At 36.9% G+C, this 9,604-nt stretch overlaps 1 long non-coding RNA gene across 1 annotated transcript; it reads left to right on the forward strand.

The window, feature by feature from the left end:
• Nucleotides 1–3,922: 3,922 nt before the first annotated feature.
• Nucleotides 3,923–8,833, forward strand: LOC107733315 (uncharacterized). The gene is made up of 3 exons (XR_001638965.1): nt 3,923–3,935; nt 5,846–5,848; nt 8,758–8,833. It is a non-coding gene; the product is annotated as an uncharacterized LOC107733315 (long non-coding RNA).
• Nucleotides 8,834–9,604: the final 771 nt, after the last annotated feature.

Consider the following 9,604-nt stretch of genomic DNA (forward strand, 5'->3'; position numbering starts at 1 on the left):
TGGCTGCTTTCGAAAAACACTGCTTCATGAAGCTTCAAAACCTTTACAAATCTTTTGTTTCGAATCTTTGGTTCAGAGCGCATATCAAACTGCCAAAGTCACGTGATTTCAGTAAACGAGGTTTCGTTACGTCATAACTATTTTGAATTGATTCAAAATTTCAATGGTTCACCACTAGGGCACAATCTCTGTGAACGAGTGAATAATGCAGATTCACTGAGATCACCCTAAGCAGCGAACCATTGAACAAGTGTCTATAGTTTTTACCTGATCTCGGATAAGTTCAATAAATTTATAGACATTTAAATGAGACATTGGTTTAATTAAAAGGAATAATAGTAGTTGATAGTATTTTATTGGCATGTTTAGCTGAGTAATCCATAAAACAATCAAAACAAGCCTGACAATTGATAAAATAACATATTATACCAACACTTAATATTTACTGGTATTAAATGATTTGCTAATTACATCTGATGAAATATACTTTCAATAAAACATTTCCAATGGGTTTGTAAAAGCTGTTTTTATGCATGTTTGGCCTGAGCTTTCGCTGCATTTATACTATTTTGACCAGCAGGAGTCACCAACATGTGGCATAATTTTGCAAAGCAATTGCTTCAATTGATTTAAAGCTTTGGAAAGCTTTGTTTCTCTCATTATAAGTGGAGTCGCTAGGGATTCTGAGCCTATTGCACAGAAATTGCAATGGGGACTCTTCAAAATCCTCTGGCTCTCAACGTAGCGTCCAGGTACTGAGTATGCGCTGAATTAATAAGCGTCCAGGTACTGAGTATGCGCTGAATTTTTGTTCAGAAACATTTAATGCACATGTAAAATAAAATGTAAATGGGATAACAATATTTAGTGTCGTAAACAGAACTTGTGGAATCTGAAATTGGATTGATATGGATTGATGAAAATTAGTGCATGCAAATATTCCTACTAATTATAATTGGTTGTCTTTGATTTTGTTGCATCGCGCAGCTCTTGTCCAGTGTAGACAGTGTTATTGTACGTTGACAATTATCATATTTCCATTTCTTTCTCTTAACGAATTTAAGGAGAAACATCCAAGACAAAGATGATGAAGCATTACTGATAAGTTTATTAAGTAAAGAATTTGTGGGTTTTAGCGCCACATTTGCATTTTAAGATGAATGAGATAAAGGAAAGTAAAAAAAAAAAAAGGAACACCTCAAGCAGACCTCTGATCTTGTTCCCTGAACAAAGAGAGAGAGGGAGAAGTGTACACGCGGAAGTGAAGCGCGTAATGAAAGTGCCCAAAGCAGCTTTCGGCTCCGGAGGGACCCTGCGTGGGTGCCTCGCTGGATGGCGAATGGCTCAGTTTAAGAGGGCTAATTATGAGGTGTCACCAGAAGATTCGGAAGACTTATTACAAAACGTTTGCGCGAGCACGTACGCTAGCATTCTGTTTCATGGAATCGTTAGAATCATATGAGGTGCTGAATGGATAATTACAATTACACCGCCCACCCCTCCCCCTTAGAGTCGCGTCTGTAGGCCTGTCTTACTCCATTTCCACCACTTTGCCTCGTGGGCAAAGAAAAACAAAAGACAAGCTTGCTGAAGCAAAGGAACATTTTTGGGTCCTATTATCATTCCTTGGGTAAATAGTGCAAAACTGCTCCAGAGCTTGTGAGCTAAATATAATTATCACTGATTAAACTGGTTAGCCACCAGCTGCTGCAAGAAAAATAAGAGAGGAAAGAGGCATTACTTTCAACCTTATTAGCATTCCCGTGCATTTCTCATGCTAAACGTGTCAAACATGGGTTCTGCCAGGGATCGAGGCTTTAAGCGCTTTACTTCTATAAGCTATTTACTTCTATAAGCTATCGTCCTCTCTTGGGGCCAGTTTGTGTAGTGTATTTCACAAATTAAGAAAGGGCATTCAAGACTCAACCACCTCCATCATAAATCATTATTCATAAAGTGTCAGCAAGGAAACTGTGATTACTCAAAAAAACCTTTTGACTTTTCATACTTGCGTACTGTTGGCCAAACCAAGGGAGGCTGGCTGCCATCCAAATCGCAGAGGAAAGCACCTATTGACGAGGAGTGAACTCCCACTGTTACTCGCTTCCTGTTCGTATAATGCCCACAGAAGTCCTCGCCCCCAATCTCCAGGGGTTTAAACAGCCAAAGAGGAACTTTCCAGCTTTTTCATTATATCTTTGAATTTAAAAAGAGATGTAGGACCTGTAGGGCTTGTCGAGAGGTTTTGAATAGATCTTTACACGTCTAAAGTAGACCCCAGGTCAGATACTTAGTAGGTTTGGAGGCAGAAGAGTGAGCTGGGATGGGATCCAGTCAGGCAGGAGATAATAAAAAGGAATATGGGCATCACAGTATGAAGAGCTTTGTTAATGGTACCATCTGTCGGAGCACATTGTCAACGTGCTGTGAAGGTGCCAAACGCAGGCAGGTGAATATCTCCTGTCTTTCCTGCTGCTGTCGTATTTGCTGAAAAAAGACTTATGCTAATTAGGGAGAAAGCTGTAGACTCATAGGAATTCTTACTGAATGAACAATGTCTCTGATGGACTGTTCAAGGTCAAGTGTGCAGGGCATATTCTGAGAGATGAGGAGGTTATATAATTGTTCAGCTGTAAGTAAAATAATGACTTTGCAGTTAAGCTATAAAAAATACACTCTTTAATTGCATTCCATGCATGTTAGCCTGTACACAGTGACTAAATAATGCAATGTCCAACTTAGAAACCGGGCAAGTTGCAAAAACTTGGCCATAACAACTGAACAACTAACAGTTATCCAAGGGGTAATGAGTCTTATTTTTCGGTTTCAAGTTAGACCAGTCCTCGATTTTCTGTAACCAACTTGAAAAGTTATGACCAGTCATAAAAAGTTATGACCAGAAAAAAATGACTTGTGACTTGTAAGACTAGTCTAAGACTTTTATGCAACCAGTCACTGGTCTTAAAAAAGTAAATGTGAAAAGAGTGGTAATACTTTGTTTTAAGGGTCTATAGTTATGCATTAGTTAAGCGTGAACACACTAGTAATTAATGATTAACTTAAAATAAGAGCATATTAACCATTGAAGGATCCACATTCATGCGATAAATTAAATTAATCTAGTAATGATGATTAATGATTAACTGAATGTACAATAAACATCTTTTAGCGATTATTTACAACTTGGCAAACCATATTATATTTTTGTGTAGTAATGCACTTAGTGCTGGTGTTACAGTTATAAATTGCTAAAATAGTGTAATAAAGACAGTGACCCCCTGTTCTAAAGTGAATGCTATTATTGCACTTATTTAGTGATATTCAAGTTTATTGACTAGAATAAGTCAATGACTATGGCTAAACTGCCACTAATACAAGATTCAAGAGCTGTATTGTCATATGTACTAGTACAAGGAAATTATTATTTTGTTTTCTCCTCACGAGAATGACAGGGTAGAAGGGGAACAAACATAATGTAATAGGACAATAAAAATAACATAAAAAATATAGAATATACAGTAAAGTATAATAAAAATAAATAACAATAGCATAAAAAGAAAGTAATGAAAAAAAGAGAACCTGTATGTAAATTAGAAAAACAACTGACAATAAAAATTCTTCACAGTATAAATGATGCAGTGCAAGTAACAATAAAGTGACAATGTTAAAGTGTCAAGTGGACATAAAGTGTCAGTGTAAAGTCTACTGTTTAAATTGTCCATGATTATCAGTCTAATGCATTATGAGATGAGTGTATGATGGTCCAGCAGGTAAAGTGCAGAGTGACATTAAAAAGGCTGATTTTATCCTGATGATACAGGTGGAAATGGCAGTGGGTTTTGACTATGTATCAGTCTAATGGCTTGGGGATATAAACTGTTCTTGAGTCTGGATGTTCTGGCCGCAGTGCTCCGGTACCACTTGCTAGTGCTCAGGTACCTCTTGCTTGTTGCAAGCCCATTTGCAGATCCTTTTATAGTATATGTACTGCAGTGAGGGGAGATCTGTCCCTGTGATTTTCCGGGCCAGCTTTATCACCCTGTGTAGTGCCTTTCTGTCATGTGTTGTGCTGTTGCCAAACCACATAGCGATGCAGCAAGTTAGCACACACTCCACAGTTCATCTGTAGAAGTTATGGAGTATTTGTGGTGACATGCCAACCAAAGGTGTTTGTCACAGCTCCAGACTTATTTGTTCATTAATGACGTCATCAGCGACTAGTCGACTTCGACTCGACTTTCATCACATAAAAGTCGACTTCAAAAAATCAGAAGTCGTTCAACCCCTACTGCTGACTGAGAATGGAGATGAAGATCACAGAATAAAGGCTTGAATTTGGATTTGTTCATCGCGATTCTAAATATGTAGATTACATTGAACAAATTAATTTGATGTATTTTCTGAATTTATATTGCGTTTTGGTGTATTTTCTGGTTCTATTATCAGTCACAGCATAGGACTATACTGAGAAAACCCCTTTTGTGTCCCACGGTGAACAAATAAGTATTACATGATAAATAATGGTTAAACGATTACAGAAATGTTACTCATTTTAAAGTTTTATAGTGTAGTCTTGTTTAACATTATGTAATCCTTCAAAACGACCATTCTATTTTAGCAATTTATAACTGCACTGTAAAAAAAAAACCACGTAAAAAAAAGGTGCAATGCATGGCAGCACAGGGTGCCAAACGTTTGCCATTAATGGGAATAACGGTGATACACGAAGAACTGAAGTAACATGTTTACACAGCAACATGATAAATGGTACATTGACCATACAATACAATGAAATGTTTAAAGTGTAATCTGAAATTACATGTTTTGTCTGTGTAATTAAGAAACATGCAGAGACCATTAAATTAAATACCATTCTTTGACTGAAAATTTAAATAACATGTTTTAACTGTTGAGACAAGCATGCTAAATGAACCAGACTCTGTTGCAACGCAGGTAGAGTACAAGGGTACTCCGTATAGGAAAGGGAACTTTATTTGCCTTAAATGTGAAGAGGATTATTCTACTTTGCAAGTTGGATATCTTGAGCTGATTTTCGTTAAAGATGATGAAGTGACCTTCCTTGTGACTCCCTACTCTGCATCGTATTTGACTGACTATGGACTTTTTGAAATTTTGCCTGCAACAAAGGAAATGATTTGTGTAAATTCTGAAGACTTCATATTGCTCAGTTAACTTAATAGATGGTGGATCACTAAAATATAAGTACATTACTACACAAAATATAATATATGGTTTGCTAAGTTGTAAATAATGGCTAAAAGGTGTTTACAATACAATCAGTTAATCATTAATTACTAGCTTATTTATTTAATGGATGTGGATCCTTCAAATTTTTTATAAATTGTAAATAGCGGCTAATATGCCCTTACTATATGTTAAGTTAATCATTAATTACTATTGTGTTTGTGTTTAACTAATGCATAATTGTGGACAAGTCAATCATTAATAACTAGTCTATTTGTACTTAACTAATGCATAATTCTGGACCCTTAAAATAAAGAGTGTCCTTGGTATTCAATCACAATAAGGTACAAAGTTGCTTTACAAGATGTTTTAGTATTACTTAAATATTTGTAATATTTATGTATTTATGTTTATGTATTGTATTTCAATGTATATTTAATGTTATAGTTATGTGGGGTAAAATAAATGAATACATCAAACAAAACTGAAATGTTCTGCTTTTCAACATGAATTTGAAGTTTTCTTATATAAAATGACTTTGTAAAAATACATGCATCAATAAATAAAAAAAGGATAATTAATCATTCACAATAGGACCAACATTCACAATTAGATCAACATACATTTACAAATTATATAGGGTGTATTCATTTCATGATGATTTTAAGACTGATAGCAAATTGAGTACAAAGTTACAAAATAACTAGTCACTAAACCTCTTGTGATAACTTTATATCCAAATTATAAGTAAAAACATACAAACAGCCACAGTTCTGCTCTAGCTTTTATACAACTTTGGTTTACCTCCGTGAAGTTGGCCCCCCACCCAACGCAAAACATCGCAAAATAGTCTCAATCGTTTGTGCTCCGTTTGTGCTGTAAACATTTTCGTTTGTGCTGCTTTGGTTTGTTAGATATAAAATATTTATTTAAAGGTCATTCAAAATATAATGTTTAATATGTTAAAAACTGAAGCAGCACAAACGAAAATTGTTACGGCACAAACCAGCACAAATGAAGCACTAACGATTGAGACTATTTTGGGTGAGTTTGGAGCGTGTAGGGGGGCTGGTGACGTCATCGCCTAAAATATAATGTTTAATATTTTAAAAACTGAAGCAGCACAAACGAAAATTGTACCTGCATAAACCAGCACTAACTAAGCACAAACAAACGAGACTATTTCGGGTGAATTTGGAGCATGTGGGGGGGCTGAGTGACCTCAGAAAAACCATTAAATATATTTTTTAAATATCTTAAAAACCAAAGCAGCACAAATAATTTTTTTACGGCACAAACCAGCACAAACGGATCACAAACAAACACAGGTATTTGGGGTAAATTTGGAGCGTGTGGGGGGCTGGTGACGTCATCGACCCTAAAATTAAATGTCTAATATTTTAAACACTGAAGCAGCACAAACAAAAATTGTTACGGCACAAATGAAGCGCTAACGATTGAGACTATTTTGGGTGAGTTTGAAGCATGTATGGGGGCTGGTGACGTCATCGCCTAAAATATAATGTTTAATATTTTAAAAAACAAAGTAGCACAAACGAAATTTTTACCGGCACAAACCAGCACAAACCAAGCACAAACCAACAAGACTATTTGGGGTGAATTTGGAGCATGTGGGGGAGCTGAGTGACCTGAGAATGACCTTTAAATAAATATTTTATATCTAACAAACCAAAGCAGCACAAACGAAAATTTTTACAGCACAAACCAGCACAAACGGAGCACAAACGATTGAGACTATTTTTGCAACGTTTTGCGTTGGGTGGGGGGCCAACTTCACGGAGGTCTTTGGTTTTGTACCTGTATTGCAGTATTGTGAAGTCCTGCATGATAAATTGCTTGTGATTTTATTGGATTGGATTAAATGATCTGTTAATTGGTTAAATGCATAACTATTACTCAACAGCATGAATTGAAATCAAGATATGTGGTTCTTTAAATTCAAAGCACATTCTGTGATCTATTGGTGTAACTGAGTGTGGGTGTTGCAGGTGGTCTGGATGTAATAAAGAGTGTACTGGATGTACTAAACCATGGTAATTTCTCACTTCCATCCCAGTGCCTCAAGACTGCAGTCAGATGACTGTGATGAGCTGGCTCCTGAGCCCATGTTGCAATAAGAGAAACTGACATGAGAACCAAGGTGAAAGTTGGAGTTGAAGTAGGGAAACTGTAGACTGAGACAAGTGCTTTTTCCCCCAATTGCATTGTCACTTCTTTGTTGTAAGCAGGAGTTCAGCTTGAAAATTGATCTAAACTGTAGCATGTTTGACAAAAATCCAAAATTTTACCCCTGGTGGGAGAGGAAATTATGAATTGAGATGAGGCAAATGGGATTGGGACATAATTTTGTCTGGAAGTGGAAGTGCATTATAATTAAGTAGGTCTTCTTTAAAAAAAAAAAAAAAAAAGAAAAAAATTCAACCCAGGCTCATTGAAAATATGTGCTTGTGCCGATGTTTTTGCGAAACGATATTATGTACCTTACTGTACATTTTGAGGCAGTTTCAAAGTGAAATGTCCAGTAAGTGGCACTAAAACATGCAATCAATACATGACCGTGGCCACGTTACATCATTAGGTACAGGCACATATTTCTGCGTTTTTATTACGTTGTTTTTAGTATGTATTGCGGTGGTTCAGAATTCAAATGTCTGGTCAGTGTTGCCAAAACATTAATGCTCTATCGTGTTGGAAAGTAACATACCCCCAACGACAAACCCAACCCTAAACCTACCTGATGGTGTTAACAAATTTAAAAGACGGCAAAGACGTATTCTCTGATGCAACCGTGCTATTCTAACTTCTTTATAAATGAGTTTGAGCTATTTGGTCACACAGTAGATTCACAGGATTCGTACCGGAGTGCTTCACTTCACAAGTACAAACCTGCTGCATTTGTAAACTCATACATATGCAGCTGTATATGTGACACTAACATTAAAAAAGTACCAGTTTTCAAATCTCACATCTTTGTTTTGAAGTCATAACATTATATTGTGCAAGGAATTGTGATAAAATGCGGCTTTCTTAAATCAAAACTCTGGCCCTGTAAACATTGGTGTAGCCTGGCCCCCCCATAGAGATTTAAGAATTTTAACGAAATATTTATTTATAAAGATTTTTATTTCTAAAGTAAATATGCATATAATGTAGTTAATAATACATGTAAAAGTTAATACATTTTAAATTGTTACTGTAAGTAAATTAATAAATCAAAACAAACTTAACGTCTCCCTCAATCTCATTTGCGTAAATGTCGCGTGACAAATCTGCATTTTGGTGGATAATAGACTTATAATGCATTCCTGTTGTGTGGCAAAAAATGATATTCAGCGTTTTTAACAACGTATACGAACTGCAAAGAGATCTGGAGACAACGAAAAACTCAGTTGAAGATATCAATGCCGTGCTTGATGACTCCGGACCCGGACAATCAGATAAAGGTGATCCACAGGATGCAGCTGTTTTAGCGGCACAGTGTTCTACTTTTATGCCGACCATTTACATCCAAATGTTATTTAATTTACACAGAACACAACCTATAAATAGATTTTGGAATATAAACTGTTTATCGTCTATTCAGTAAGACTAAATAGAAAGTGTGCGCCTGCCATTGTGCATTAACTTGAATCAAGCCCAACGAATGCCTGCTTGAAAAACCTTGGACGAGCAATTCACTCTTTGATTTGCTTAATAAAAGCCTACTTTGAGATCGTTTTGACAGACATGTTTATTGTCTAAATGCCGCATGCATTAGTCTTGCCTGCACCGGTGCAGAAAGCGCAAGGTGACTGTGGCTGTCTCCAAACCTCACCCTCCACTGCCCGCAATACATCAGCAGATGCTCGCAGCCGCCCTGACTAAAATACAGCTGGAGATGCTGGGGCCCAGAGACCCCCACTCTGACCCTGCCGCCTGCTGCCCTATGATAGATGATGATGTCCAAATATTCGAAGCGCCACAGAGGCGACAGATAACACCTCCACTGGACGTGGGGGAGCTTATCGAGCAGAGGCGGCAAATCCCATCAGCTGTAGAAAGGCGTATTTAAATTGCTTGGCTGGGTCGTTTCGATATTGAATTGCAGCCGGCTAAAAGTGTGAGGTTTTAATGTAATCACAAAAAGCGGCGAAAATGCCAGGGGAACATTTTATTCGCAGGTGCCTCTTGAGTTATTGAAAGAGAATTGAGCTAAGGAAAGATCACAGGGTAAATGTCTTATTTCCAAGGAAAAATCTAATATGAAGGTACGTTCTATGTATTATCTTGGCTGAGAAACCTCTGCTCTCAAAAGAGCTGATCTTTTCTGACCACAGTAATGGACATTCCAGGGAGATTTGTTCGCAGATTGTGGCAAACCTTTTGCCTCTGAAAGTTT

This window comes from Sinocyclocheilus rhinocerous, unplaced genomic scaffold, assembly GCF_001515625.1.
Source record: "Sinocyclocheilus rhinocerous isolate Xijiao unplaced genomic scaffold, SAMN03320098_v1.1 scaffold880, whole genome shotgun sequence".
Classification (NCBI taxonomy): domain Eukaryota; kingdom Metazoa; phylum Chordata; class Actinopteri; order Cypriniformes; family Cyprinidae; genus Sinocyclocheilus; species Sinocyclocheilus rhinocerous.